Here is an 18276-nt window from a genome sequence, read left to right on the forward strand (position 1 = left end):
AATGTTAGCAGGAATTCTGTGGTTTGAAATAAAAAAATATTACTGGGTATGTTTGGAAATGTTTTGTGCTGACATAAAATTAAGAAATAACCACCCTAAAACAACTTTTTCTTTTACCATCCAATGATTCTAGAAGTGTTGCTTACTCAGTATAGGATCTCACAAACATAGCTGTGTAATCATTTCACTTTATAGCTTGTCATTTTTGTCCACACTGTAATATCCTGTCGTTTTAGAATTTACAGAAATTGTGCAGAGCTCTTCAGAGACACAATTCAGTTCTACACCAATCCTGCGACAATGACACTGATTCCATTTTGAACCTAAAAAAGGGAAAATATTGTTCTAAAAGTTCAAAAGTAGCCAGCTTTCCCCTACAATTAAAAGATAACCCTGTTAGAGTTCAACACAAACAGCTTTTAGGGTGCTTTCACACCTAGACATTTGTTTTAGAACCTGTCTCGTTTGCCTCCTTAGCATGGTTTGTTTGGCATATGTGAATCCATTAATCTTGCTCTGATTCATGCCAAAACAATTGTTCTGAGATTGACTGAATGAGGTGGTCTTGGCGTGATGGAAACAATTCCTGACTGGAGTAGATCTATTGAAGAGAAAAAAACAATACAATTCAACAAACTAATGAACCAGGCTGTATCATAGTGTATTATGGTTATGTATTAGTCATATAATTGGCTATATGTCGAGAGAATGATGAGTAGGGCGGGACGTTATCATTCCTATCGGTAAATATGCATTTCATGTCGAAAACAAAAGTAAAGCATGCTGAACTAATAACGAGAGCCGTTTCTTTGTTATGAAAACTGCATTCTGTTACATTGTGACTTTGTTCTATGCTACATTAGATCAGATGAAATTTTTTTTAACAGCATGCATAAAACAACATCTTTTAAATTGTACATTCAGTGTTGCTAAGGCTAAAACTATTTATTGGATTTTTACAACATGCCATGGTCTTGCTAGCCTTTGTCATAAACCACAGATTACTGGCTATTTACTGTAAACGAGGGGACAAGTGATTCAATATGTGTCTTGCTTTTCAGTTACTTGTGAAAAAATCGAGTTGTACGAAAAAAATCCGAAATTTTCTTTATTTTCCTAATCACAAGTTTTAAATAGACATGTATCGTGTTTTAAAAATGTTCAGGTGTTTCTTCTGGAAAAAACAACATCAACAACAACAATAACAACAACAACAATATGAGCAAGAAGTCCAGCAATTGTCTTACACTGGGATACAGTATATTGAGCGTGGTCATTGTCTGTGTAGTGTAAAAGTGTGGTTTGCCTCTGAACAACAATGACCAAATTAAAATTCCTTTCTAATTACCTCTTGTAGCATTTATACCCACTTCCACCCTCTCATGTGAGTCATCTTTTTGTAGTAAGAGACCACATAAAACCTCCAGCCTGAACTGTTTTAGCTGTTGTTTCTGTGGTGAAGTGGGTGCCATTGCTGGAAGTGTTTGATTTGTTTCATTCCCAGTGATTTCAGCCACAGAGATTGTATTTTAATTGTAGTCATTCATTAAAATGTCACAGACGGCAGCTACGCCTATAAGCATACAGAACATTTTTGTTTCACAGACCTCCACTGTGAACGGTAGCTGCTCTGCAAAGCATGCCACATTATGTATATTGTTATAAGTTGAACCGTAATAACCGTAACACATTGTCGGAGAATGCTACAACCTTTTCTATCCAGATGCTCTCTGACATGCGCTGGACGGGTCAGGTGGTTCTTTTATACAAGCATGTTTTTCTGTGTGTGTATTTGTGTGCTGGACATTCTTGCAGCCCCTGAGGGTTTAGAGAAACTCCCCTCGGTCACGGAGGCTGCTGTTTGTGTGTGCAGTGATGCATGAGCCAGTGAAAACACACCTGGATTCACTGTCAGGCACAGAGACGCTGATCATACCAGCTCTCAGAATGGGTATTTATTAACTAACAATAACTCCGCAATTGAGGAATGTAGACAAATAAATCTGGAAGTATCTTGTAACTTCATTTTGAATTGCTCAACCCTCACCTTATCCATAGTGCTTGATGTTTGTGTACAATTTATGTGCGTGTGTGTGCACGCAGGTCCACAAATGGACATGTGGTTTCACTTAACCTATCAGCAGACATGGCCGTATCTTCAAGCTCACAAACTTTCAAGATAACATTCTTTTCGATTTCACGGGGTGGTGGCAAAATATTATTGATATCAGACTTTTTAGGTTAGATTTTTATCACTGTTTTGAGATACGAGTTGAAGCGGTGTCCGGAAAAGAGATACCTCACCTCACTTTGTGAAGCTAAAAGCTTTATCTGACGCAGACAGACTTTATGTCTGCCAAAACAGTGATGCCTTAAGAGGGTTAAGAATGATCGCAGCTGAAACTCTGTGCTAATGCAGCTATAAACTCTGGTGTGCCATGCGACGTCCCAAAACCTTTTTCCTGAGGAACGTCTGGCAGGAAATAAGGTACTTTTTGTCTTGACTTATCATGACAGTCCCTAGTCAGTAATTCTTGATTTGTTTTGAGGTTTCTGGAGAAATATTTTCCCCCAAAATCTCACTAGATTCAAGTTGTACCTTTTTTTTTTTTAAATAAAAAATTAAAGGAAAAGTTTAAGTAAAGGGCTTGTTCTTTGAATAAGTTTAAATGTTAAACTGAACATTACTAAGGCAAATACTGTAGTTTTAATAGTGAACAACACAACTATTTACACAATCTCATCTCTTTATAATAAAATAAACAAATGTTGAACAGACTCTTAATTTGATTAATTAAATGTTACAAAGTGGGCTTCACAGTGGCGCAGTGGGTAGCACAATTGCTTCATAGCAAGAAGGTTGCTGGTTCGAGCCTTGGCTGGGTCAGTTGGCATTTCCGTGTGGAGTTTGCATGTTCTGCTTGTTTGTGTGGGTTTCCTCCAGGTACAATATTCTCACTGCTGCTATACGGCACTAATTTTTCTTTGTTTTTTTTTTATTCTGTCATGAAGTAACAATCGTTTTCTTTACCATTTTTTTTTTACCATTTTTTGTATTTTAATGTAAATTATTCATTTATTTGATATTCTATGGCTTTTAGTGAACAGAGTATTTCAAATTTGTATGCCTTTGTGTATAAAACTTCTGTGTTTGATGCACAAATTTTAAAAAATTGTATATGTTACTTTATGAGCATTTTGTTTTAAATGTAATATACAATTTTATGTGTTTTAAAGTTAATTTTGGTGTAAGAAGTTTTTATGGTAATACAAGTTAGGGGCAAATTATGCTTTAAATAATAGAAACTTAAATGTAGGCTTGTATTTCAAGCAAAAAAAAAAGTCATTTAATTGTGTTCATATTTATTATGTATATGCATATTATTGATTCAGTATCTTTTGTATTATATTAATTTGAATTAACATTTACATTTTTGTACAGAACATTTAATATACTATTTTAGTTAACGCTTGTTAAGAAATGAATTACCATTTACTTTTTAATCAGATAAGTGATAACTTTATGTAAATATCTGATGACGTACACATGCAAGTAAATCTGTACACAAATCTTTAAGCTAGAGATAGACAGAACAGCTAACTAACTTCTAAATTGTGCTATCAGGCTCCAGCATTCACCTTTATGCAGCTTTAATCAAGTTTTATTGCATTCTCATTCAGAGAGGCAGAGATCCAACATCTTGGACCTCGCTGGCAACATTTCCCTGCCTTTCAGAGAGCTCAGTGTCTTCCGATGGTCATCTTATCTCTGTTATGGAGCTGTGGGCAGAAATTAAAACAACAACAACATCTCCTTAATGAAAAGGCGATGAGGGCTCTATTAAAAACACTGATACCCGATCAACTGTTTGAATCATCCAGGCATCTTTGTTGGAAGCAGTTAACAGACTTTCTATTGAAAATGAACCTCCAGCTGCCGACATTTGAGAAATCACCTCCGCTGAGTTGGGTTTTATGGAGAACGTTCTTGTCAGTAATCCCCGGCTCTACAGAGCGAGGCTTTGTTGTGGTACTGGCTGGAAAGTTGCACTTCATTCTGTGTTAAGTGTAGCGGAGAGGCCTTTCTCTCGAGGCTCTTAAATCGCTCTGCCTGCTCGACCATGGCATTGTGATGGATACTCGCTCAAAACTTTAAAGGGAACAGGCTTGTTCATTTCTCTAGGGCTCTCCATGTGTGAATTTCCATACTTCCCTCAAACAAGTGATTTTTCGCCTTTCAGGACCTTTGAAAGGGGCTTTGCATTGAGGGATTGTCTTTGATCAGCGTTTTCTTTATGCAGACTGCCGTTTTGATGAAGTGAGGGGTAATTGACGATAGATGCTTCATGTCGAGTGTTATGGTGCGCGTTACATTTTCAATAATTCAATGGTTCGCTGAATCTATTATAGGGTGATTCTCACAAAACCTGTCAAGAAAATGTCTAGCTCATTTTTTCACGTAAATGAAAAAAAAAAAAGAATATGCATATTAGCAATAGGCCATTAAAGGGGTCATGAACTGCCCCTGCATAACTTTTTTAATAATAAAATAAAATAATTTAAGAAGTATTCGTTTTTTTTTTTGTTTTTTTTTCCCAGAATTTCGTGATATTCGGGGGGAAAAATACTGCAATCCATCTTTTAAACTCTGTTTAAGGTCAATTTCAGTAACAGTAGGCTCATCATTTAGAAATTATATTTTAGACTATTTAGTTTAGATTGTTTAACTGAAATCATCACTTTTCTTTTTCTCAAAATTGTGACTTTTTTTTTCACAACAGTTGCAAGTTTATACTCTAATTTTAAATTTCAGAGTTCAGACTTTTTTCCACTATGTCTCAGAATTGAGTTAAAATAATCTCGCAATTCTGACTTTTATAACTCCGTTTCAAGTTTGCACAATTCTGAGATGGTCGCAATAACCTTCTAGAATGCGGTAGAGCTGCACAATTAATCAAAAAAGATCCCGATTCGAAGCCTCTCACGATCTTAATCCAGCATTTCTTCAAGTCAGCCAATGATAATTTCAAGTTTGGGAACAGCATAAGGGAGTCGTACAAGTCCTCACATTGTTTTATATACGTTGCTAAGCAACATGAACACCAGTGAATGGTGTTAAAAGTCTCACATAGGTATTTATAAGGTATAATTCACCCAAAAATGTAATTTCTGGTGCTTTCTCACACTTGGTTCAATTGCCTGGACCATACCCAAGTTCGATTGTTGCCACCTCGGTTGGTTTGTGTTCACACTGTCTTTTTTTCCTTTCTGAACCCCGGTACGCCTGTGTCATGGAGCTGCTGTTGTGTGTACATTGTTGCTGGGTGGCGGACGCAAGAGCAAATCGATAAAATGGAAAGACGTACGCACATCACATTCGTTCTGCTTTTACTGAATGTTTTGGACATACAGAAAGCGACTCGCTTCTATCTGCTGCGAAAATATTAGAAACATTCAGAACATAATGCAATGTCTGCAGAAGCTGTTTTTGAAGGAGACAAGCAGACACACATGCACAAATAAACGTTATGAAAACTATAGTTTGTTGTACAGTTGGCAGTTCACTTCCGTTATTTTAAGTAAACTGGACCAGATTTTGCATGACCACACCCCAGACCTTCTCTTTTAGGTGGACTTGGGTACGGTTCACAGGTGCGCACCCAAGTTTTGAAGACACCGCTAAACGTACTGTACTCTGTCAAACGTACCTGGGTGCGTACCAAAAGTGTGTAAACCACCCTTAATTTAATAATGTATTCACGGCTGCAAAATCACATGTAAGCTGACTCATTGTTTGTTTACTACTGACACGCGCAAATGATGTTACTTTATTGAACCGAACCTTCATAGGCTGTGAATAACAGGAAATAAAGTTGTAAATAACATTTAGTTTGTTGCACAGAGCGATCATTTGGGAGCCGCGCAGGAAGTATGATTTAAATTCATCTTTAATTCAAATGACAAGCATACAAATGACAAGCATATTTCTCAAACATAATATTTCAACTTCAGAATTATGAATAGTTGTATTCTGATGTCATCACATTACTGTGCATTAACGGCCAGGAAACATTTAAAGACTATTCAAGTCCACCATTCCAAGTCTATATAAAATTGAGCATTTTAACCAACAGTACAGCTACATATAGGCCAAATATTATTACTGTTGTTTTACCATATATTTGAGAATTAACAAAAGTAAAAGCCTACTAATATTACCCGTTATTTTATATCTACAGAATCCGGAGAAAATCATGATCTTTATTTTAGGCAAAAAATTAAAAAAAATATAAAATCTTGATTCTCATTTAAGCCAGAATCGTGCAGCCCTAGAATGCGGTTAAGTTATATGCAACTTACAGACCTAAAAAAGCATTGCATGTACAAACAATGAGCTCATTTAATTTATGCATGCTTGACATTTTGTGATATTTTGTGAACGCATGCCTAAAAAAGCGACATGTGATGCACACCTGTGTAAACTAGATGCAGAACAGAATCCTCTCTGAAGATGAACAGAGCTTTTGTTGTAGGCCACAGGCTTCAGACCAGACCCCTGCAGAGAAGACGGTGTCTCCTCCACAAGTTTTCATCACGGGGTGCGTGTTTCACCCTGACACCGCTCTCCTCCCTGACCTACGCCACGGCTGTTTTCATAGCATTTACATGAGAGAAAATATTTTCACTGCTGTGTGAATCATGAACACAGCGTCTCCAGACAAGGCCAAGGGGAAACTAATCTCTGATATTAACACTGAATTAAACTGTCCTTTTTCACACAGCAAGCGGTATTGGCTGACAGGAGATGCAGACGGGGGTCTGAGACTCAAACTGTGCAGGGTTATTTGGAGGGGAGAAAGTTTTGTGATTGTCTGATGAAGAGGAGGTTGAGTTGATGAGGCTTAATCATTGACTTATTGCATTTGTTGTTCCTACAATGGAAGACCATGGTTACTTTAAAATATCTTGTGGAAAAAAGAAAAAAAAAAGAAACTCATATTTCTGGATGAGCTATGCCTTTAACCTCCATTAGGTGGCATGTAGATAATGGGGAGGCACATATAGGCCTTTTATATTGCACCAAATTATATTGCGATAAATAATTTTTTGTCATTTAAAACCATTTTATACCACTCATTTTATAATGCCAGAATGCCAGAATAATATCACAATGCACGTAAACTTTCAAAGAACACATCATATTTTATTAAGAACATTACATTTAATTGGCCAGTGCTTTTTCCGTTTACGCTCCCAGGGCTTGGAATGACCAGCTCAAAAATCAGCTCAATCTTGACACTCTTCCGACTCTGGGTACTTTTAAACATCTTTTATACAAAATTTTTAAAGGACACCTGTAATTGTTTTTTATGAGCTGATGTTTTTAAGAATGGTGATTTTTGTAATTTGGTGGTATTGTTTGTGATTTTTATATGAAACTTTGTGCTGCCTGCCATCTTGACCAGGTCTCACTGGAAGAAGAGACAGTACTGTCTCAATATGATCTCCTGGCTAAATAAAGTTAAATAAAAATAAAATAAATAAATAATTAGTCATTTTAACAATCTGAAAATTAGTCATTGGAATCAGAATGTGATACACATATTCTAAATAAATAATAGTAAAAGTTAACAAAAAGGTCCAAGGTAAAAAATTAAAAGAGGCTGTTATATCTGCTTGTTGTCAGATATCCACATAAAGTACTATTGTAATTTATACAAAAGTGTTTTTTTTTTTAACCATACTGACATTGAACCCTCCTATTGAGAGGTTGCACATACAGTTAAAATGTTGATGCATTTGGCTTTTATGTATAGGCGTTGTATATACTGCATAATATTGCACAACCAAAATAAATTAAGGGTCATGTCCATATGTTGTGTGATAAGTGGATATATTGACTATTGTGACAGGCCTAGGCACATACAATGAAAGTAAACTGGGACATGTTCAACAATTCTTAAAGATAAAAATTGCTTATTTAGGGTGGAATAAAACCATTTCAATCATATTTAGGATTTGTCACATTGTGTTGTCATGGACAGTTGTGTAATTTAATAAAAGTTCACAAGAAGTTAAGCAATCTTCTGTCCTCACTGGCTTGCTTGCTTGGGAGCTGAACGTCAACTCTGAAAACGGGACGGTTTTAATTTACTATATGGTAAGCTGCTTTGACACAATCTACAATGTAAAAGTGCTTTAGAAATAAAGATGAATTGAATTTAATTGAACTTTCTCTAGAGCGATTGTAAGAATTGTCAGCCACTGGCAGCATTTTTGATGATTTTTCACCTAAATTTGATGGCCCTATAGATATTTTCTGTTACAGAACAAAGCCTATACTTAAAAAAATACATATTTTATTCTATACGTGTTCATGTTTGTTACGTGTTTTATGATGTTAAAGTGGGATGCTGTAACATTTAAGTGAGACAGGTGTAATGTGTGCGACAGATCAATAATGAGGTAAGGTTCAGTTACTCTCATTTAAAGCTTTTACTCTATAATTGAATTGAAACATGTAACAATAATAAATGGGGGAGAAAAAAACAAACAAACATTTATAATTATCTTTAAACAAGAACAACGAGTGTAAGCCAAATCAAAGAAATTAACGAAACAAAACAATCCTTAAATCTAATGTCTAAACTAGGCGTCAAAAAGAAACACAAATAAAAACCGAGATCTTCAGTGTGTACGACACCCGAACTAAACTAATCAAACTACAAAACTCAAAAATACACGGGTGACAAAACACTCAAACTAATCTAACAAAACATCAATCTAAACTAAAACAACAAACTGGATAAGTCCGTTAAATCTTAGTTTAGAATCACACAACCATCATCATATGTTACTTAAAGCCAACAAAGTTCAACAAGCAACTCGAATTATCACAGTAACTGAGAGATCACAAAATAGACTAAGCATTTGCACAAACAAATTGCGTGGAGCACAAAGGGTACGCCGAGGCAGGGCGCACACCACACACTGGACTGACAGGGCTTTAAATACTTGCGGCTCGTCCTGGGATTGGTGGAACCGGAGAGCGTCATAATGATGATGGACAGAATAATAAACCAATAAGAAACCTAGGGTTGAGCAAACGGAGAGGAGGGTGAAAAAAAAACAGGAAAAAAAAAACAAATCATAACAATGTTTTTCACAACTTAATTACAGATTGACAAAATTATACCATAATTTGTGTGTGTTTGTGAGTATGCCTGTTTAGCTGTACATTATGTCATTAGTACACTGATCATCTTTGTATTTTGTACCCGAGAGACCCAAAGGTCCTGTAACACACTCTGGATGTGGGCTAGAGCTTCCATTAAAGTAATACACCTAAAATACTGATCAAGAAATCCATCAATCCCAGTGAAACATTCTCTCTTAATTGACGAGATGTCATGTCAATGGTGTTTAAATGGTGTCTTTTACAATTTATCTATCTCTTACAAATGGTCATCTAAAGTGTTCGCTCATACTGAGAACAGCATTACTTCAAAGCCAGCAATAGTACAAAACCAGATATATGACCTTTTCAGCTAATCAAAAAAAAAAAAAAAAAAAGACAGGCATGCCCCAATGAATTGTATGCCAGCAGAAATATAGCGCAGTTTGATCTTTCCATTTCCATTTGAAAGATTTCCATTCAGTGTAAGTGTATCGAGCATAGTGGAGTGATTTCTGATGACTTCCTTTGCTCTGCCACAGCTGTCAAAAGCCATCATTTTATTTCTGCATTCCTCTCAGTGAGCTTGAGATTGTAGCGAGACGGATAGCTGTTATTATAAAAGAAAGAGCGAAAGAACGGGGTAATAAAAGGTTAGGGGAATGGGTAGCAGGCAGCTGGTGTCTGACAGAGACCAACTCATTCATATAATTGAAACACAGCCAGAGATTGAAAAGTCCAACTCTATTTACATGATACACTCATTCACTCTGTGAATCACTTTCATGCTGATTGTATTAAAAAAAAAACCGTTAGGATTTTTGCCATTTGTATTTTGGTGCTGTCATGATCTATGGAAAAATGAAAATGTTATTTTCTCAATTGATATTACAGTGTATTACATTAAATAGAAATTATCTTTCTGAAATTAAAATTTCATCTAGACTTTCTGGAGAACTTTTTTTTTTTTTTTCCTCCCAAACCAAGGTATTGACTTTATTGTTCACGTACGAGTGGGCACAACCATTGTATTATTTTTGGCTTGATGGTCTCGTTTACTTCCATCGATTTTTTTTTTTTTTTTTTTTTTTTTTTTTTATATATATTCATTTAGGGCTTACTCACACTATGTACAGTTGCCTTGAACCGGGCCAAAGCATGCTTGTCCCCCCTGATGGCCCGCACTCGCATTGCATTTGGGCCTGGCCACGCTTACATCATCGATGATGTGCTGTTCAGTAAGCGCTTTCACTCAGCACAGTGGAGAGATTTCTTCAGTTGTGTCGTTTAAGTCGTTTGGGATGCGGTGACAAGCAGTCAAATATTTTGCAGAATACATCAGCCAATTTGACGCTCATAAACGATTATAAAGCCCTCGTGCTGCAGGAATTAGGAGTTTTGCTAAAAGTGCAGCTGTGGTGCAGTGAGGGGTTTGCGTCTTTAATAATCTACAACAGTTTGTGTTCATTGAAGAGTAAGAAGGATTAATAAATCTATATCAAACAATCCCTTAGAAGTCACGTCTCTCTTTCAGTTTCGGGTTTAGCCACGTTTTGCACTCGCACACAAGCGTACCGTGCCAAAGCCCAAGTGAACCGAGCTTAAACGGGCCAGGGCCGGCCAAGTGAACCGTGCCTGAGCCCGATTCAGAGCACTCACACTTCTCAAGCGATCCAAGAAATGGGCCTGGGCACGGTTCGGATAGCATAGTGCGAGTACGTAATAAAAACGGCGTGTTATGGTGCTTGAAACATTTTTCCTTTTATCTATGAACATGCTTGTTTGTAGATCAACATTTTCTGCCATTGGCAACTGAATCGGAAGTTCTGAAACAATTGCAAAAAACAAACGCACTTCCGCATTGTAGAATAATTTCTGTAAATTTAGTAGAAATTGTAAATGTAAAGCATGTTAATGTTCGTTCATTCATTCATTAATTTTCTTGTCTGCTTAGTCCCTTTATTAATCCGGGGTCGCCACAGCGCAATGAACTGCCAACTTATCCGGCAAGTTTTTACGCAGCGGATGCCCTTCCATCCGCAACCCATCTCTAGGAAACATCCACACACACATTCACTCACACACACACACACACACACACACACACACACACACACACACACACACACACACACACACACACACACACACCGGACAATTTAGCCTACCAAATTTACCTATACCACATGTCTTTGGACTGGGTGAAACCGGAGCTCCCAGAGGAAACCCACGCGAAGGCAGGGAGAACATGCAAACTCCTCACAGAAACACCAACTGAGCCGAGGCTTGAACCAGTGACCTTCTTGCTGCGAGGCGACAGCACTACCTACTGCGCCACTGTCTGACCCACATGTTAATGTATCCGATTATTTCCTTGTCTTTTCATTTTTATTTGTATTATGATCTCTAATTATTTTTTTAATTTCATTTATGAATTAACATAAGATTTTAGCTTATAATTTAGTTATAGGATTTTATTAACATATACAGTGGTCCCTTGCTATAATGCGGTTCAGTTTTTGCGGCCTCGCAGTTTCTCAGATTTTTTTAAAGCAACTTCATATACTTTTTGGACATTGTGTTCTGCACCATGATTGGCTGTAAAGCAATCTCAATCAATCTCCTCCATGTCTCCTGTACAGTACAGAGTGCTTGACTTAACATAAATCTTATGATTTTGATCAATAGCAATGTGAGTTTCAACAATGGTGCAAAAGGATTGTAAGTCTCCACAGCAAGACCATCGTAAAGGGGGTCGCACACCGGATGTGCCGCACCACACAGCGCCATGCATTTTAAAATGCAGCTGTTGTGGTTCCCAGCTACGACTCAGGACACGGTTCATATTTTTGCTGCGCCACAAAACTGCCATCTAATAATTTAATTTTAAATAGCATGCAAATGTGGTCGTCAGATGTGTGTTACTTCCAACTGTCGTGTGTGGCGCATCCGTTGTGCAACCCCCTTAAGGATAGAGTTTTGTGGATCATTGACTGCTGGAAAAAGAACATTACGCTGGATGTCAACATTATCCGCACAATAGCTAAAAAGCTTTATGGACCATTTGCTGAAAGCGTTGAATGTTTCCGCCTGACAACAGGTTTTAATATTTGGTTTCATTCTATAATACTGGACATTTTTCTACGTAAGTTTGAACTTTGAAAGTGTTTTTAACACGAAAGAAAAGTGAAAATGTTTATGTTTGTCTAAGAAAAGTGTATACAGTGTAGTGAGGGGTTTTACAGCCCTAAAACATCTTTAATAATTGTAAAAAAAATTAAGCGGGGTATTTATTGCTTATTGCGGAGTATTTTTAGAACGTGACTGCCGCAAATAATGAGGGACCACAGTATCTGAAACATTATTTATAACACGATCACGAGTGATCTAGCATTTGCAGATCGTTGGAGAATTACAATTCTGAACTGCACTACATTTCTCATAATGCACTTCACTCACACACCAGTTCCAGATCACCCTACTTACAGCTAAAGATAATGAAGACTCATTTCATGGATTATATATGCCTCACATTCTCACACACACACACACAGTGCTGAGTTGGGGTTTTTGTGAAGCATTTTCCTGTCTAGCCCTGCCTTTTTGTTTTCATGTTATTTTGCCGCCTGTCCTGACTTTTTGCCTGTATTCTGACTATGCTTTTGAATTGCCTTTATGGTCCTGTTTACACTTGTTGTTTGCCTCAACCATGGGCCGCGGACCAGTACAGGTCCATGGTTTGATTGGTAGTGGGCCGCATAAGAAACCATTAATTATTTTTGAGTCTGAACAATCTTTTAATCTACAAAATCTTTTATTTTGAAAAATGACCATATTTTCTCTAGCATCTTGATCACTTGAGTGCCCGAATTTAACCCACAAGCAGCAAAATAAGTAAGAAACAGACGTCTTTGGAAAGCGTTTCTATGCTAAGGGGGGGATAAGGTCCAGTAAAGGATCTGCAAACTGCAAATGATTATATGCGCAACTCATTTGTCAATAAATCAGGTGAATCCAGCATGTCTGTGCAAGAAGACCAACTGCTGGAGATCTAGAGATCGCAAATGATGGTGACCTTTTTAGAGGCCGTTCGCATATTGTGTATTTTCTATAGTTCTCGAAAGTGTGTTGCTTGGTGTAACACGCTTGCACCTTCAAGATGCACCCAGTTAAATGAATGCTGCGCGTACACGGTGAGTCTCCTGACAAGAACTGACTGATCAGCTTCAGCTTGTATGGAATATACAAATTTCAGTAGACTAATTATGTCAGACAAACATAGAATACCGAAACACTGCAGTGCTTTGTAATTTTCTCCATAAATAAAACTTTTATATCAGAGTGACAGCAATATTTTGTTAGCTTGTCATCCGTTTGATGGTCGTCTAGGAACCTACAAACCACCGCCCCTATACCATCCACCCACCCCCCTCGGTAAAATTGTCAAGCGCTGTGGTGATAAAGTTGAGGACCTATAGACTATAAACTAGACTATAAACTAAAGGTCTAAAGATTTTTACAATTAATATGCTGAAGCGTTAATCTGAATGTTGTGGCCAAGAACTACAGATGGAGAAAAATAGGTTTTTATTAAGTATAGTAACCATGTGTTGGTGAATGGGGAGTTTTTTTTTTTTTTTTTAGATCACTCTTTAATGAGGGAAAAAAAAAAGTATAAGTTGAGTGTTTACAAAGCAATATGATGTCACTCGATTCAATAAGTGTAACAGTATACCACATGTGAACATGGTATGAGATCATCTCAAATTTAACGAGGATCAGCTGCCATTGGTTTACAAAATTACACAGTGCAGTGCTGCTATTAGGAGGTACGGGTGTCCTCTTTTCTTTAAGAATGACAAGTGAATGGCAGTCATAATCAATTCCGACTGATCCAAATGCTAGACGTTTTCTTAAGCGCTTTGGGATTGAGATCATCGGTCACTGAGAGAAACATGTAGAAGTGAGAATGACAAAGAAAAGGGGCATGAAAGAGAAAAGTGAAGTGCAGTTTAATGGCGCTTTCGTTGGCAAAGGCAGAGCTGCTGTAATGAATCCAGCATCGGGCTGCATGACCACAGACCCAGATGAAAGAGAGGGTTCAGTCGACCGCAGACCCACATCCACACCGTCACTTGATTGTTTAGTGATGATCAGAGCTGAAGCTGCCTCTCATTTGTCACTGGTGGTTTCTGTCAATGGCATCAGTGCTTGACTTCTGCTCTGCATTTTCCATCATCTTGTGGCATTGTAATTTGTATAATATTCGAAGATTGTGAGATGGGAACTGTAAGGGGAAGTGGTTTCCCAGTAAACCTTAAATATCTGCACCCGCAGAGATTTATTTTTATTTTTTAACCATCATTCCCTTGAGATGCTGCTTTCATCAAATAAAGGGTTTGAAGTAATTGAAGTTGTAAACTTAACACTGCTTTAGAGGTAAAGTTTCTCTCTGTATATGCACTGTAAAATAAATGCAGGGTTCTGCATAATCGATTTGTGTTTGGACGACAAAGGAATTAAGTGAACTTATTAGTTTTTACATATTTTAATGGATTCAACATAAAACAATTAAGTTGTCCCAAAAAACTCAAGAATTGTGTTGTTTCAACTCCTTTTAAACAAGTTGGTTGAACAAGCAGCAATTTATTTATTTATTTATTGTGCATTGCTAGGTTTTCAACTTGTTTCTCGCAATGTATACTCGCAATGTTACATTTTGCTATTAAAAAGCTATTATATTAACATTTTATATTTTATATTAATAGGTTTTATTTTGACCTTTTGCCTTTTTGACAGTGGGAGAGAGGAGGTTGAATGGGATCTAAGGTTCATGAGCTGGGATTCGAACTCGGGACACCTGAAGTGCATTGGCGTCACACTTTAAAACACAACAGTTAACTTTATCAAATGAAATGAGTGTAGTTAACTCATAATTTACTAAAGTTAATTCTACTTATTTGAAGAGTTTTGATCTCAGTGTTGATGGCAATGAGTTAATCAAATATCTCATTACTTCAACTTAAATGGATTAAGTTCACAGTACTCGTATAGATTTTTGTTTTAACTCAAATGGTTTGTAGCAATAGGTTTTCTCAAACGGTTTGAGTTACAGTACTCAGTTGGTTTGAGTTCTCTTTGTTTACTGCGATTTTACTGTGCTCAGATTGCGTTGTTTACTCAAATGGATTAATTTCACAATGCTAGGATTAGTTTTTGATCTGAAATAGTGTTGCAATTGGTTTCCTCAAATAGTTTGAGTTACTTGACTTAACTTTTTGGGTTTTGCAGTGCATATGTCGCCACACTAACCACTAAGGTATTGGCACCCACTTTATTAACATCTCCTAAAAAAAATTATTTAGCGTTCATACTAAACAGACGTTCTGATGTTCACGATCTAATGAAAAATCATTCAGGCTAAAAAAAAAAACGTCAATGGCTAACATTTTTTAGACTTTCAAGAGTTCATACTTAGATAATGCTTGACTATCTTAGCAGGTTTGGCATGCTGTCTCGTTAAAGAACCCTGAGCTTGGAGATAGATGAGCCCAAGGCTCCTGCCTGGTCAATGAGAATTAGGAAGGATACAAGATCAGGTAGTTCTCGATAACTTCCCAAGAATAGGCCGCCAACTGTGCCAGTGTGTACGTATTAGGTGCTTGTGACTTTTATTTGTGTTTCATGTCTTTGGTTTCCTCCCACCGTCTAAAGTAAACAGAGAAAACCCATTTGAACATGGGGAGAACATGAAAACTCTGCACAGAGAGCGTTGACTGGCTCAGCTGTTGTTTAAACCAACAACCTTTTTGCTGTGGGGCAACAGTGCTAGCCACTGAGCCACTGTGTCGCCCGATCCTAGAATTGAGGAGGAGGGATAAGGGTTGGATGGTAAGGGGTCTTCCAAATGAAGATGAGGGATGAAGTTTAGGCTGGATATTCATTATATATGGAATGATTTGATTGGCTAGCTAGTGATTAGTGATAGGATTGCCTGCAGCTGGTCACTATCACGTGCTCCTCGAAATTAGTTTGTGAAACTTCACTTAAAATAATATGAACGACTAAACCTCGGCAGATTCTTATTGGCTTTTTACATGTTTTTTGTTGACTCCTGCCATTTGTATTTATTTTTTGACACTGTCGGTGGGTATAAAGATTGTAAGGCCCTATCTGATTGATAACTAGCATGCTGCACATAAAATAAATGTAATGTATTGCTTCTTTGCCATGTGAATATTGCATATACTATTATACTACATTTTTGGATTGTATTGTGTAGCCATATTTGGCATATTACAAAATATATTTTAAAATAAAAGGGAAAATTAAATCATCCAATTTTAATCTGCACATTTGCAACACCTTTTTAAAACAAAGTATCACCACTGGCTATAATTATACAAGTAGATTTTTGTTGGTTAATGCATGAAATCGCGGTCTCAATTGAACTTTTAATTAAAAAATCTAAAGCTAAATTTGATGCATTGCAAGCTTAGTCCTTTACAAAGATCTTTGGACATTGAAAGTGGAAAATATGATGAACAAGGGTACTGTAAATGACTGCTCCTCGTGTACATGTTTAAATTGTATAAACCGTTGTCAGTTGCCTGTGTAATTTCAGTAGGGCAAACAAGAATGTAATCATTACACTCATACACTTCTGATTTCATGTCAGGATTCATTTGTCTTGTTTAGAATCGACAAAGAACACAATTTGTGTTTTTGGCATAATGTTGGAACGTCTACTCTAAACAATAATTGATTACAAAGTTCCTTTCTAATTTGTTACAGCACATCCTTATTGACAGAAGGACATGCTTGTCTGTGCTCAGTTTCAAATTGATACCTAAATGTGATTAAGAAAAGATGCAATAAAGATGGATGAGCCGGGTTTTTTAGTTGGATGTAGTAATCGAGGCATCCCCTTTAAATCTGCTTAATTAGTTTTTATTGATTTTACACTTTTTATTGATTTAAACTATTGATTTTTGTATTGTAAATGAACTAATGAAAATAAAAGGATATTGTATTCCGTAAGAGTATGTACAAGAGATTCTGCCTTTTTATTTGTTCATTTTTAGTAATTCAGTAAAGTTTAATGTACATTTAAAGAAATAGTTCAACTAAATAGGATATTATTATCATTGGAAGTAAATGGACTTTTTAAGCTTCAAAAAAGCACCCATTTTTTGTATGAGGGTTAAGGGAATGATGACATCATTTTTGCTTTTAATTAAACTCTCAATTTAATTTCTATTCATGACCCTGATGTAAGGCCCCTTCTATATGTTAACATTCATTTTTGTTTTTATATTTGAACATAATAATGTTATTTCCTTACTCTAAAAAAACAAACAACAACAACAAAACGGTAACACTTTAGAATAATGGTCCATTAGTTCATGTTAGTTATACTACACTCTCTGGCCACTTTATTAGGTACACCTCACCAGTACTGGGTTGGACCCCCTTTTGCCTTCAGAACTGCCCTAATCCTTAGTGCCATAGAATCAACAAGGTACTGGAAATATTCCTCAGAGATTTTGGTCCATACTGACAACACAGTTGCTGCTGATTTGTCGACTGCTCATCCATGATGCAAATCTCCCGTTCCACCATATCACAAATGTGCTCTATTGGATTGATCTCTGGTGACTGAGGGGGCCATTTGAGTACAGTGAACTCTTTGTCATGTTCAAGAAACTAGTCTGAGATGATTCGCACTTTGACATGGCGGGTTATCCTGCTGGAAGTAGCCATCAGAAGATGGGTAAACTGTGGTCATAAATTCCTTTTAAACCCTGGAAATGGTTGTGCATGAAAATCCAATTAGATCAACAGTTTCTGAAATACCCAGACCAGTCTGTTTGGCACCAATAACCATGTCATATTTAGTCACTTGAATCCCCTTTCTTCACCATTCTGATGCTCTGTATGAACTGCATCAGATCGTCTTGACCCTGTACATGTGCCTAAATGCGTTGAGTTGCTGCCATGTGATTTGCTGATTAGAAATTTGCATTAATGAGGAGTTGGACAGGTGTACCTAATATAGTGGCCGGTGAGTGTATTTACCAACACTTACGAAGTATAAATAA

General features: G+C 36.9%; 1 protein-coding gene across 5 annotated transcripts in view; it reads left to right on the top strand.

Annotated features, from left to right (window-relative positions):
* Positions 1 to 18276, top strand: part of sema3e (sema domain, immunoglobulin domain (Ig), short basic domain, secreted, (semaphorin) 3E) — a 128671-nt gene that overhangs the window by 26231 nt on the left and 84164 nt on the right. The gene's annotated exons all lie outside the window — the stretch shown is intronic.

The sequence above is a fragment of the Danio rerio genome, chromosome 18 (genome assembly GCF_049306965.1).
Source record: "Danio rerio strain Tuebingen ecotype United States chromosome 18, GRCz12tu, whole genome shotgun sequence".
NCBI lineage: Eukaryota > Metazoa > Chordata > Actinopteri > Cypriniformes > Danionidae > Danio > Danio rerio.